Here is a 15,393-nt window from a genome sequence, read left to right on the forward strand (position 1 = left end):
ATCTGCTGTAGAATCAAATGACTTCTATTATGAATAAAACAATATTAAACCCACAAGTCCTATATGATCAAAGCATTAGACACTGAATAAGATCAGGGATTCAGGCATTTACATCATCATCATCATCTTCATCATCAATAAACAGCCAACATCACCTGATCTCATGGCTTTTTAGCTACAACAGATGTGCTTTATAAACACACAATTATAACAGCCAGAGAAATTTTTATATTAACCCTTTAACTGTCATCCCCCCCCCCCCTTTTTTCGCATAGACAAAAAAAATCACTATACAAACTTAAATGGTTGTAATTCAAGAATGCTTTGGAATATAGACATATGGTTGGTCTTGTTTTTAAGAAGACATTTGCCAGATTATTGTAGAAGTGAAATAAATTATGAAAGTGAAACAGAAAAAAAGTTATACAAGTTTGAGTTTATGAAAATATAGAATGTAAAAATATTATTATTTATATTTTATATAAAATATATATATTACACAATATATTTTACTCTAAAACTGCTAGAAAATTAAAGCCAAAAATCTAAACAAGTTGTGTTCCAAATTTTAGGTTGATATCTCAAAAAATAGGCTTTCAGTAAGATTTTATTTGGGCGCAGTACCAAACTTTTTCACTAGATGGACAGCCAGCTTCCTTACTGACCATATAAGGGCGTCTCCGTTTTCATATATGTTTTGAGTGATCTGAACCATGTATTTTCATAATTTCATACAATTTATGAAGTATACATCCTATTCAGGGTGTTTTGGCAGTATTTGATTTGTTTTCAACCTCTAATAAACATAGAAAGAGCACATATGTGCATTATAGCTCGCTGCGTGCCACATCACAATTCGAGGAATCCATAATATTTTTCTTCATATTCTAAACATTTTCAGACCTTTTTTTCTCATAAAATTCAATTGGTGTTATCTTTTGAACTCTTGGCAACAACAAAACAAACTGAGGTTTCTACCAATTTTTCATGATTTTTCATGTTTATTTCTATTTCAAAATAAAGGCCTAAACACGCCTAATGAATATTAAATATTCTTGTTGCAAATTAATAAATTACTGCTCCTGTGTAATTTTTTTTTTAAAAACAGCCACCAAATATGAAAACTAGAGATTGTAAGCTTTCAAATGATATATAGTTTGTCAATATTATTTGAGGTTTTTACTAAGATATTATTGTTCTAAATATATATGGGCAAACGTCCCACCTGTTTAGGGGTTAAAGAGTCTAGGGTCAAGAGCACAACTAAAGCAAACGCTAACCACCATCATGGTGACTTTAAAATACAAAATATGATTTCATTAAAATGGAAATTAAATAAAGTAAATCTGGTTAGCTTTAAGTGAAGCTGGTAATAAGTGTACGGCCATGCATTTCACCTTTTTGTTTGGTTTATTCCAACCAAAATTCAACAACTGCCCAACCGACGCTGTAATCTACAATGTAAAAACTAAAGGTGCCTCAAATATCCTGTCAGATACTCGATGAACTTCCAAATGTAGCCTATTTTAAGTGCCTCAAAGCTCTTTCTCCTATAATAGGCTTACTGGTCGAACCATTGACTGTCTTTGCGGTTCATTCAGGAACTTATCTGATTCTTTAAGCACTTTGTATTCAGTTTTGAGGTTCTGGAGGCACCTTTCCATTAGCGTGAGACGTCGAAGTGCTTTGGGGGAAGATAGAGGAACTCATATTCTATGAAAGGGTTCTTGTAAGACCTGTAACATTTAAGTGGTTCCTGGATGATCTGTTTTGTAAAAGCCAGCATCTGGAGGAACCCAAAAGTTCTGTGAGGCCACACTAAGATGTAGTAGCCTACAGCCTTTCAGCACAGTTTATGCCTATTATTATTATTGTTGTTGTTATCAATTGTTGTTAATAATTATTAACACACACACAGAGACACCCTGAGAGAGAGAGAGAGAGAGAGAGAGAGAGAGAGAGAGAGAGAGAGATTGTTTGTTTACCAGTTAGCCAGAAGACAAGAGGTTGAGATCAGATCACACATTTTTGTTCATTTTTGTTACATTTTTATTGAATAGATTATGGGTAATGATTTGTGTTTAGGTTTGACTATAGGCTACTCATGTAAAACATTACACTTCATATAGGCCTAAACATAAAAAAAAAAAAAAAAAGCAACTAGGCATTTTACAACCCAGTAGATTTGTATTAATATAGCCTATAGGCATCTAGTGGTTAGCCTACACCATGCCCTCAAACGAACAGCAGTAGCCTATATATGAAATTTAGTATTTTTATTGAATTAATCATTTTTTTTACTGAATTAAATAGCTTTCAGGACAGGCTGCTTAAACTGCTCAACAATTAATACAATTAGTTATCTTTATGTTGTTATTGCCATGATGAAACCGATTACAATCTTTGAAAAAATAATTTATTATTATTATTATTATTATTAATATAATTATTAATCGGAAGAAGAAGAAGAAGAAGAGCTCTCTTGCGTCCTGCTCGCGCGCAACACAAGAAGCGGTGATTTAAAAAAATAAAAAAATAACGGCTCATTTAATCAAAATAACTCCTTCATGTGACCTCCCCATTAAAGGTGAGTAAAGTCGCCAGAATTAGTATTCAAAATATATACTATGTGTACACACATTGACACACTAACACGCTTAATTGTATGGATGTTTAAAAATGTCTGTTTTAAGCTTTTTAACCGCTTAATATTAGGCTAAGGTTAGGCTACACATTGACAGTAGGCTTAACGTTAACTTATAGCAGAATAGGCTAGTTGTTTTAGCTGCGATGCTAACGAAAGAACTTTGTGGGACGAAATGAGCATGCACTGTTAAATCACAAAACAATGTTTTTAGTTATTATGTTAACTTTTAGACAATGCAGCACGCTCTTTTTTTATTGAACTATTTGTTGCCATTGGTATTTGTGTTAATTCGTTGTCCATAGGCTACAAACATACACACAAGTTGAGTTTACATGTTTTAAGGATACTTTCCACACTCTTACGAAAATGAACTAAGGGTTTATTATAGTAAAAGTCTAGTGACGTTAAACATTGTTTTCTGTCGGATTGATCAGCATTTGTATAGCTACAGTTTTACTACAAATACCATGGTAAAACCATGGTTAGTGTAGCAAAAGCATGGTTCATTTGTGGTTGCCATGGTATAACTTTAACTATAATAACCATGTTTTTGTTTTATTTGTAGTAAAAACATGGTTAATTTTCGTTATGGTAGACATACTGATTTTTATACTGTACAAACTGTATATTATTATTTACCCTAACCATTAATCCTTTGGTCTTTTTCTGTCCTCAGAACATCCAGTAGGCTATACTTTATTCCTATGAAATCGGGGTTTCACTGAGCGGCAACAAATGTAAGTAGGCCAATATTTCTGGACTTCGAAATAACTGAAATGGTTCTTGTCAATCAGGCCTTATTCATTAAAACACTAGCAGCAATTTATTTTTTTAGGGGTCCGAGCACCAAAGGAACCCTATTGTGTTTGTACTGATTTTTTTCTTCTTCCTTCTCATTTATATATATATACATATTATTTTTAGCAATTTATTAGCAAATACATCAACATACATCTCTTATGACTATTATTCCTATATGTTTTTGTGCACAAAGTCCAAACTTCTCAAAACTCTGCACATATGGAGAACACGTCATTTTGAGCAAACATGCTAAGTTTCGTTAATTTTTTTTAGATGTTCGGGAGGCTAACAGAAAATTCGAAACTATCAGTCTATAACTAAACTAAAACTATACATTTCAATTGAATCACTATTTGTCCACACGGGCCATTGGTGCTTGGGCCCCAATGATTGCCGTTTGTGGCTATATTTTTTATTAATTTATTGTAATCAGCATAATTAGAATAATTTCTGAAGGATCATGAGCCACTGAAGACTACAGTAATGATGCTGCAAATTCAGCTTTGACATCATAGGAATAATATATACTTTTTAATATATTAAAATAGAAAACATTTTAAGTTTGTTTTAATATTTTACAATATTACTGTTTTTACTGTATTTTTCATCAAATAAATATATCCTTGATGAGCTGAAGAATTGACTCATGAATTGGCTTTTATAGGGACATCTCTAATGTGAGGCAGTGGACAGTTTCTGATGTCATTTGCCGGCTGACCTCTCTGCACTTGCCCCGTCTTTTGAAGGTGTGTAAATAGTTCAACAATGACTGTTTATAATTGCCCACTGTGCAACAAGAAGACATTCTATCTTACCCATTTACTCAAACCCATTGGACCATACCATCAACATGAGCCTCATTTCCACATAACTTGTGGACTTAATGGGTGCAGCCATGACAGTAGTTGTTTTACATCCTACTGTTTATCGAAAACACAAGGAACTGTTCAAACGCAATCATACAGTGGACAGCCATCAACACGCTGAGCCTGATTTAGCATCAGATATCCCAGAAGAAGACTGAGACCTTGTACAGACTGATCAAAAGTCTTGCAGCCTCACTCATGAACAACTAATTGAAGGTTTAAAAAAAAAGCCTTTGCTTGTTTGTTTTAAAAATTCGTGAAAAACTCACTGTGCCAGCAGTTGTACAGAAAAGTGTTGTCGAAGATCTCAGAACAGTGTGCGACACATTTATCACACATTACACTGAAGCCATCCGTTTTCATCTGACAAATAAGCAAATAAACATAGAAGATGACCATGAGCTCCAGGCTTTGCTAAGTAATGGCTTGTTTTTTGAGCAGTGCATTAAGAGCATCAGATCTGAATGGATGCTGGAACAATACTGCGTCAAAGAGCTGGATATGATACAACCCATTGAGATATGCCCCAATAAACAAGAGAATGAAAGAATCTTTTCATTCCAGGACATTCCTCTGCTTGCTTTGCTGCAAAAGGTTGCAAAGAACAAAGATGCTTGGGCTGCTCTTAATAGAGCCCAATCTGTAAATGATGAAATTCTCACAGATTTCACAGATGGTGAAATGTTTAAATCAAACAGACACATGACTTTTCACAGCTTACGTCTCGATTTTTATGTGGATGAATTTGAAGTGGTCAATTCACCTGGCTCAAAAAGAGGAAGACACAAACTACCTGCTGTCTATTTTAAGCTCGGAAATCTGGACCATTATTTGTCAACACTGGTCCACCATCGGTTCCTCAAAAATGAACTAACATCTTATGCTGAAGTACTTCAGCCTCTCATTACTGATCTTGCAATGTTGGAAACTACTGGGCTTATGTTGTCATGTGACGGAGAAAGTACAGTGGCATCTGTATCAGCAGATCACCTTTCTGCTCGTGCCTTAGCAGGACTCACCAGAAGTTTTTCAACTGGCCGCTGTTGTCTGGCAAATGCAAATGACATCAAGACTAAATTCACAGAGGATGAGTTCATCATGAGGAATGCTGCCAATTACAGGTATCATCCTGATGCTGTTGAAGAAGATTCAGCAAACTCATCAGTCTATGGGATCACTAATGCCTGTTGCCTTTCAAAGTTGGAGCATGTGCCCTCTCCAATGTTACACCTCTTTCCACCGGACATTATGCATGATTTCCATGAAGGGATCATACCAATGGTCCTTAGTCTAAGTATCTCCCAGTGGCTAAAATCGAAATTCTTTGCACCAAGTGACTTAAATTATGAGATTGAGAACTTTCCATATAGGTTATCAAAACCTGTACCACTCTCAGACAGAGCTGTCTTGGGAGGCAGTGCTATGGAGAATCTTACTCTTTTTCGACTACTGCCATTCATGATTGCAGAACAAATTCCAGAAACCGACTGTAATGGAGTCTTTACCTCCTTCTTCGAGAGATAGTGGACATTGTCATTGCTCCTGTAATAAGGAGATCCTGGATTCCATATCTTTCAGAGAAAATAGTTGAGTTTTTGTCCACTTTCCATCAACATTTTCCTGGTAAAATCACCCCGAAGATGCATTACATGATCCATTATCCAAGGTTAATCCTATCTTATGGTCCTCTGGTGCATCTGTCATGTCTCCGCTTTGAAGCGAAACACCAGTATTTTAAAAGAGTGGCCGCAGTTCTTGGGAACTTTAAAAACATTTCGAAGACTCTTGCCAGACGACATCAATTTAGACAGTGCTGGGAACACTCAGATACTTATTGCCTAGGTATCAATACTGAAGCTGCAGACACACGAAATATTCCTGTGGAGTCTCTGCCAACTGACGCACGCAAAGCCTTAATGTCTCAAACAACCTCTGTGCCTGTGACTGTCAGTAAAACAAAATACATCTACGTGAACAATGTTGCTTACCATGTGGGAGACTACATCATTGTCAACACAGTGCATGCAGAGGAGATACCAGTGTTTATGGAGATCCGGGGAATATACTGTGTCAATCAGACTTGGCTTCTGTGTGGGAAAATGTTCATTCCCTCCTACTTCGACAATCATTTCAGCTCATATGTTGTTGAGGAGAAGCATCAATGGACTGTTGTGAAACCTGGCGAGGAGATTGGCTACCACTGCCTTGATGGTTACAGGAAGTCAGATGGGCAGATAACATTACCACTTAGACACTGGATTACAGTCAGTCCCTTTTGTTAATATTTTTCCCCCTCCATTTTCCCCCTTTTTTCATTTTCATCTCAAAAAGTTAAAAATGTTAATTATTTAATTTCTTGATATAACAATTTAGTATTCTCTCTTCCAGAACACCAAATAGATGGAGATACATGTTGGCACTAAATGAGAGGATGGTGGAGCAATTGGTGCCAATAATAAAACAAAGAATTAAATTCAATCGAATGATGGACAACCTGAATATCGTCAAGAGTATGGACAAGAATCATGAGTAAGTCAATTTAATTAAATCTGAAGTTTTCTGTTTTTCTCAACTTTAGTTCAGCATCAATCCAATTGAACATTTTGAAATATATTAAGAAATAACGACAATCATGATGATAATGGTTATGTTGCCCTGTAGCTTAGTGCTCACTTCATCTGGTGGAAATGGACCATCATCTAATATAGTTCATGAGACAAATTCAGGACAAACTTGGCCAACAATTTTCAAATTACCAGAGTTTCCAGCTCTGTTGAAACAAAAAATGGAAAACAACATGTAGGCCTGTCGCGATAGTCGATAAGTCAATTAATCGCACGATAAAAAAAAATGAGCTTGATTATTTTTCCGGCCGCGATAATTCCATTTGCATGCTTGTTTGTTTTCCTCGTCTCTCTCTCTCTCAGTCTCTACCAAAGAGACTGGATGACCACTCTCGGTTCTTTAGCGTATAGGAGGAGTGAACTCTCTTGTCAGTCACATGGTCTTTGTGTGGGAAAGCGCCGGCGGGACTGTTTGCGGCGACTGCCGGGAGAGAGAGAAGACGCTAATTGTGAGTTGCGACAGCGAGCCGGATCATATGAAAATGCGTATCTATACCACGAATGTTATTTCTCGTGCCATTTATACGCCAAAAATAGTTTTTGCGTGCATATGATACGCTCTTTATGGCGTGTAATACGCACGCACTCCTCACCCCTAATCCTAACCAAGTATTTTCAGTGCGTAGCATACACACGTAATAAAGAGCGTCTCCGTCTTCCCGACAGTACACAATCACTTGACAAAGTAACAGGAGGACAAAGTAACAGGAGTAACAGTGCAAAATTGAGCGATATGGCTTGTTGAGGCTTTTTTTTTTTTTTGTTTACAAAGGTCCTAACTGTCAGTTTTGCCTGCTATGGAATGTATCACTATTTATGCCTAATGTCTAAAGCCTAATGTTTAATATTTTTTGAAGTGCAATTTTGTTTACATCCATTTTATTTATTAACAGACATTTATTTTGTTAACAGACACTAAGAGTCCATTGCTTTTATAGTTTTTGGTTGTTTTGTTCATTTTTTTGGATATTTAAAATGTTTTCCGTTTTCAATGTTTAATATTCTTTAGAAATAAAAGTTTATAGATCGTTGAAAAGGTGTACCTGCATTATTATGCCATTATAATTATATTAAATGAAAATGGTCTCAGAACGACAATATTATCGTTTATCGCGATAATTTCTTGGACAATTTATCGTCCAGCAAAATGTGTTATCGTGACAGGCCTAGCTACATGGCTGAATTGCACCAGCCAACATTCCGTTCTAAATGGAGGTGGCAGATTGTGCAGGTGTTGTTTGACTAGGCTATATATGCACCCTAACTTGGTAAGTCACACATATTATTACCAATAGGAAACATAACATGTTTACATTTTGAATAGACATCTGTGTAAATATTAGTTGATCTGCTATTCAATGTACACAATGACACTGCATTTACTTTATAACCACAAATGTATAGTTTTGTCTAAGGTAATCCTACACAGCAACAGTATAAAGAAGTGTGTACTGCACTTATTGAGATGTATCCAAACTCGAGGGACCAAACAGGCATTGGACATGTAAGATGATTTTTTTAATGATAAAAACTGCATTACATCACTGTCCTAAGTTTGTGTTTAAGTCCCTTCCACCTTTAATGGAATTCATGAAATAAATAACATGTCCCCATGCTTTGACTTGAAGCAGTGGATTAGTAGTATTAATTCTACATTAGTTCGAACATTATTTCAATAGTTTCTGTTATTTAAATGGTTCATGATTGAAGTCAATGAAAAAAAGCAGAATCACCATATTGGCTTATGGATAAAAGATGCAGTGGAAGTGAATGATAACAGGAAAATTAGTTAGTGATGTCAGAAGTTTCATTCGTGAACAAACTTTTCCTTTAATACCTGTACTACAAATTCAAGAAGGAACGGAAACCTCTTGTAGATCTGAATTTAATCAATGTGCCAGGACGATACATCAGAGCAGGCAAAACAAGAAGCCTGGCTGAAAATGAAAATGATCAAGCTTCAATTGCTGATGTACATTTAAAGCTGGGCTCAGTAGTTTCGGGATTTCTTCGCTGTATTCTGGCTTTTTGCTCGCAGGTTTCTCTCTAGAGCTCCCCCCACAGCTCCGGAATAGATATTTGACAACACTGTTGTAAAAACTCGTTGGCTATTCTCAGACACCAGAGGCTAGCAGATCAACGACATCAAAGCAGATGGGACATTCTTTAAAACGTCTTCTTCATTCGGGTTCGGACAGCGTGAGGGAGCGCAATAATGACGGCATTTTAGCAGATTTCTTTTGGCCGTAAAGCAATTGTTTACATCGCGAGACCTGATATCACGCGAGACTTCCTGACGCGGCGGCCGGCGGCCCAAAGTTGCAAGTGCGTATTTTCCGCTCACGGGCACCAGGGGGGTGCGAAACGACCACCATTCAACCCGAAATAAGTAATATAACCATTCCAATGACTCTGAAGCTGTTCAGTTAAGGTTAAAAAGTTACTTAGTTCACCTTTAATACACTTGCATTTAAATGTTCTGCATCATTCCAGTTTTGTCTTTGTCTGAGAGTGTTGCTCTTTTGGTCACTGTTGACGCAAGATGAAGACAGAATGTGAGAAAACGAACAGTATTTATATCGTTGTTATCTCTTGAAAACAGCACACGTCCAAATGATCTGACGGCGCGGGCGGGTATAGATATATACATAGATGTCGCCTTGGCTACTGCAGTTCATTGGAACGAAACCGTAGCCAAGCGACATCTAGTGTATACATCTATACCCTCCCGCTGGCGGGTATAGATGTATACACTAGATGTCGCCTTGGCTACTGCAGTTCATTGGAACGAAACCGTAGCCAAGGCGACATCTATGTATATATCTATACCCGCCCGCGCCGTCAGATCATTTGGACGTGTGCTGTGTTCAAGAGATAACAACGATATAAATACTGTTCGGTTTCTCACACAAACCGCTCGTTTCGTGTCTTAGGCCATCAATGTGTACTTATGATGGGGAATTGTTTCATTTGGACGTGGGGAATTGTTTTAATTTGGACTCTGTGCTTGTGTTTTGAGCCAGTGACCACAGACCTGCATTATATGACTGACAGACAAGAACGGTTTGACCTAAAAATATCAAAATTGAAACTACTGCGGAAACAAAGACACCTACATCTTGGATGCCCTTGAGGTAAGCTAAAACATATCAAAAATTAATTTCAAAGTGAACTATCCCTTTAAATACAAACAATAATGTGCTTCAAAAAGTATTTCAAGTGACATTAATATCTATGGTAATGTAATTCCTAAAGAGATCTTTGTTAAATCAGATTTTTTCAGAAATGAAAACAACATATAATATTGATGTGGACAGAAGAATTTTGACTGTGTTTGGAGAAGATACTGACTGAGGCACAGAGAAGATGTGTGGCTAAGGACCTTCTGGCTATGTACAGCACTGCACTTCAATCACATGCTGAAGAAGCACACAAAGGTGAATATTTTTTATTGCTTTTATTAGGCATAAAAAAATTAAGCAATTCAAGTTTATATAAGTAAACTATCTGTTGTAGGGGTTGATTGGGACCCTTTTTCCTCGTTATCTCAATGACAAAAAAAGTGTCCTAATCAATGTGAATTCACCCTATTAGATTTCTCTGTGTTTGTGAACCCCTATCACACTCAGCATCATTTCATTTCATTTCATTTCGTTTATTTGGTTTATCACTAACAAATAACAAATATTCAACTCATCATATTCATAACTTTTGATTAAACCAAAGGCTATAGACTGAAGCTCAAGGCTTATTAACGCCTATCCCTCTCAATTTTCACAAGCAGTGCTCAATTCTCTTCTTGCAAACACTTGAAACAACAAAGTCATAGAAATTGATTACCCAAAACTTATCTATATGAAAGTATCATCTTGTTTCTTAGGAGCCTTTTAAATCCACTTATTGTTTGTGTCAATTTAAGGTCTATTCACTCCTCTTACAGAGATAGTTCTGCATCTAATATTTGTTCGTACCTTCAGTTTTTTAAACAAACATGTTCCTTTTAACTCATACTTACAATCACGTTTCTCAAACATACTCAACATTTTATCAGGCAGCATTTTATAATATGCTTTATACATTGTCAATGTAACCTTGTAATCCACTAAATCATAGAATTTTATAATGTTTAATTTGAAAAATAAATAGTTTGTATGATCCCTATATTGTGATCTTGTGATGATACGTAAAGCTCTCTTTTGTAAAATAAAAAGTGGTTGGGTAATATATATATATACAGTACCAGTCAAAAGTTTGGAAACATTACTATTTTTAATGCTTTTGAAAGAAGTCTCTTATGCTCATCAAGCCTGCAGTTAAAAAAAAAAAAAACAGTAATATTATGAAATATTATTACAATTTAAAATAATGGTTCTCTTTTTTAATATACTTTAAAATGTAATTTATTTTTGTGATGCAAAGCTGAATTTTCATCAGCAAGTACTCCAGTCTTTGGTGTCTTATGATCCTTCAGAATTCATTCTAATATGCTGATTTATGATCAATGTTGGAAACAGTTGTGCTGCTTAATATTTTTTTTATAACCTGAGATACTTTTTTCAGGATTATTTGATGAATAAAAAGTTAAAAAGAACTGTATTTATTTAGAATAGAAATCTTTTGTAACAATATACACTATACCGTTCAAAAGTTTGGGAACAATAACTATTTTTTTTTAAAGAAATTAGTACTTTAATTCAACAAGGATGCGTTAAATTGATAAAAGGTGATGGTAACGATTTATATTGTTAGAAATATTTTTATTTTGAATAAATGCTGTTTTTATGAATAAATGCTGTTAACGTTTTACTCATCAATGAATCCTGAAAAAAGTATTCCAAAAAAATATATTAAACAGCACAACTGTTTCCATCATTGATAATAACTGAGTATCAAATCATCATATTAGAATGATTTCTGAAGGCTCATAAGACACCAAAGACTGGAGTACTTGCTGATGAAAAATCAGCTTTGCATCACAAAAATAAATTACATTTTAAAGTATATTAAAAAAGAGAACCATTATTTTAAATTGTAATAATATTTCAGAATATTACTGTTTTTTTTTTTTTTTACTGCAGGCTTGATGAGCATAAGTACGGAAGCCCTAAGAGGCCATGGATAATATTTTTTTTCTCTGTTGTTTTCTCGTGATAATGACTTAATTTTCTCGTGATCTCGAGATAACAAAAGTTGTTTTCTCGTGATCACGACTTGTTTTTTCTGCGTAGTCGGCAAGAACAGTATAAGCACCAAACGCAGAATAAAGCAGCATCATGGATGATCGCATTCGCTTTTACTTTGATAACAGGATCACTCAAAATGAAATAGTTCTATGTCTGTCAGTGATTGGCGACTTCCACATTAGTGTCCGACACTTAGAAGGAGGAGGCTGTCAGTTGACGTCTGCATGTCTACCAGAATTATGTTTGAAAGATTTAGATTAATGTTTTTTTGCGGCTGACCCGAGAAATGGTCAGAGAGGTTCAGTTAAGTCTGGCCAGGTTCTCCTCTGGGACACCTCTCTCTCTCTCAAAGCAATTATAAAATCCATCTCTTCTGCGGGCTTTTTATGAAGTAGATTTCAAAATCAAAGAAGCCAGCTCGCACGTAGGCTACATCATGATATACACAACATTCAGAAGGAGCGAGATTTTCTCGCGAATCGCGATACATACACATTACGGCGTGAGAAAACGGTTTTATGTCGAGATCATATATTAGAAATTAAGTCGTGATCACGAGAAAACAACTTTTGTTATCTCGAGATAACGAGAAAATTAAGTCGTGATCACGAGAAAACAAGATAGAAAAAAATAACAATCCATGGCCTCTTAGGGCTTCCGTACATAAGAGACTTCTTTCAAAAACATTAAAAATAGTAGTGTTTCCAAACTTTTGACTGGTACTGTATATATATATATTAATATATTTATAATTAATATATAATAATAATCTATTCAACAAGTAATTTGTTCAGTAATAATACTTTGTGCACAGCAACTACTATATATGATAAAGGGTGTATTCTATAACTGTATTTTTCATATTTGTATATGTATTGGTAAAATACATTGTGCTTATACTGATCACATTTATTGTACATATTGTAATAATTCTAACCAAAAGTTATTGGAGAAATCACATTTCTTTTATGGAGCACTGTTGCAGAGAAACATCAGTAACCTTTAAAGAGAGAAATGTTTTTATAGTTTATTAAACCGTTATTTTCTCCATATTTGTAGGACTAATGGTCATTGCAGGAATCCTTGTCTTGCCGTACCTGTTGCATGATGATCCTGCTGGACTGGACATGATAAACAAGGGCAGTTTTTATATATACATGCAAATGTTTTGGGCCGTTGACAATTAAAATAATCAGCTTAAAATTGTGCTAGTTATTGCTAGTGATTTTGTGCATTTAACTGCTCCACAACCATAAAAGGCTTTACTACAACAATAAAATGACATTGTATATTATGTACAGGGTGGGCCATTTATATGGATACACCGTAATAACATGGGAATGGTTGGTGATATTAAAGTCCTGTTTGTGGCACATTAGTATATGTGAGGGGGCAAACTCCTCAAGATGGGTGGTGATATATACATATACTAATGTGCCACAAACAGGACTTTAATATCACCAACCATTCCCATGTTATTACAGTGTATCCATATAAATGGCCCACCCTGTATATTGCTAGCTCTGTGACCAGTTGCATTTGATGTTGCTAATTTTTTAAGACACTTTGAATAAATGTTTGTGGAAAATTAATTCATGTAAATGTTTTGTAATAAAAATGTATCTTATTCCTTTTTTTTTTTTTCAACCAACAGCCTCCACAGAACCTCACACCAACTATGGTGATTACAGGAGACCCATTTGGTGAAAGCAGCATTGCGGTTTTTCTTGATGGCGAAGAACTGCTTGCTGATGAACCTGATGACATAACAATGGGTGTAGGCCTTACTATGAGTGCCTACTTTCTGTTCAACATTAAGTACAGGAAACCAACTAAAAGTACACAGACTTTTCTGCAGTATCTGTTGGGCATTCAGAAGGAGAGCATCAAGCTACCTACAGTTGTGTTGAGGCTTATCAATCACTTAAAATGCCCTGTGTGAATTTTCCCAGAGTGAAAATGTTAACATTGACTGCATTATAAATTGAATTGTTGTACTGTGAAACTTACTGTTTCTGAGGAACCTGGAATATATTTTAAAGTTGTAAGATATTTGAGTCATATTTATCTTTTACAGTTTTGTCAAGATTTAAACTCTTAATGTATAACAATATTAACATTATACATTTGCTTCCATGAATTAGATGTCGTTGTTAAGTATTGACTATTCTGAATGAATTTACTTGACTATAAGGCGATTATTTATTGAACTTTTTATTTTTATGGATGTTATTGTTGTTTATCAATAAACAATGTTTGTTTTGTATTTGGTTTCAGTTTTTCATTTTGTTTATAAAAATAATAAATGTAAATAAATAAATACATTTGATTTATTAGTAAACAAAAAGGGGAGGGAGGGGGCAATAAATAAAGTTCAAATTGGGAAATGGTGCTTTGAAGCACCAGAGGCGGTAGCATAGACTACAGGACAGCTCTGATAGAAAGGAAACATCAAATCACTTACCTCGCGCTCTTGAAAAAGAGCAGGCCGTCTGCTTTTGAAGGCTGCGACTAAAGGGGAATCATGGACAATCTCATGCCTTCTGTATGCGAAAGTCATGTCCATCATCTTCCTCACAGTTTCATCATTGTTTCTTTTCTTCAGTTCAGCAAGAAGATCCACCCTCATCTTTTCCTGGCTTTCTGCTGTTTCACCTGCAGGAACTCCTGGACAGTAGTTCACTTCTGCCTTCTTAGGCTTTTTTATCCCATAGGCAGGGCTGGACGTTCCTTCTGGTTTGTGCTTAAGGGCATTTACTGTAACTTCAGGGCATCCCAGGCTTCTCAATCTGCTCCCGTAGTTTGCAAGTTTATACTTTAAACTCATCTTCCATCCACTGTAGCCGCTGACAGAACCTTGCTCTTTAAGGCATGGATGTTTGGCTACCAATGCTTCTGCCACATCACTGAACTCGCTGTCAGATGGATATGCCTTGTAGTTAATTATTTCCTCTGCCAAAGCATCAAGGATACCTGACTTGAGTTTGGGGTCAGGAATGCAAAATTTGCCATCAGTCCTGAATGCTGAGTTGCCCTGATCCAGTTTCAATTGCACATCATAAGGGAAACGAGGTAGAATGAAAGGTGTTGGCCATAATGATGACCTTGCTGATGTGGACTCAGAAGAAGACAAAATGTCAGTGTCTGCAGATGAGTTCTCAGTATCAGCATCACAGGAGTCAGAAGAAAGGGAATGGGCAAGAGGAGTGGACTCAGCAGGCATATGGCTGAAGGAACTGGAGCTAGAGGTAAAAAAACAACAACCCTGACCG

At 35.8% G+C, this 15,393-nt stretch overlaps 2 long non-coding RNA genes across 2 annotated transcripts in view; both read left to right on the forward strand.

The window, feature by feature from the left end:
* The window catches only part of LOC311291916, a 10,890-nt gene extending 4,050 nt beyond the window's left edge, over window positions 1–6,840 (forward strand). The window contains exons 3-6 of the long non-coding RNA XR_014627629.1: window positions 3,324–3,384; window positions 4,113–4,194; window positions 6,449–6,578; window positions 6,703–6,840. This is a non-coding gene — a long non-coding RNA (uncharacterized lncRNA). The remainder of the gene's footprint in view (window positions 1–3,323; window positions 3,385–4,112; window positions 4,195–6,448; window positions 6,579–6,702) is intronic.
* A 3,058-nt stretch (window positions 6,841–9,898) lies between these two features.
* Window positions 9,899–14,386, forward strand: LOC311291915. The gene is made up of 4 exons (XR_014627628.1): window positions 9,899–10,072; window positions 10,212–10,375; window positions 13,181–13,261; window positions 13,776–14,386. It is a non-coding gene; the product is annotated as an uncharacterized lncRNA (long non-coding RNA).
* The last annotated feature ends 1,007 nt before the right edge of the window (window positions 14,387–15,393 follow it).

Source organism: Rutilus rutilus, assembly GCF_951802725.1.
Source record: "Rutilus rutilus genome assembly, chromosome: 6".
Lineage (NCBI taxonomy): Eukaryota > Metazoa > Chordata > Actinopteri > Cypriniformes > Leuciscidae > Rutilus > Rutilus rutilus.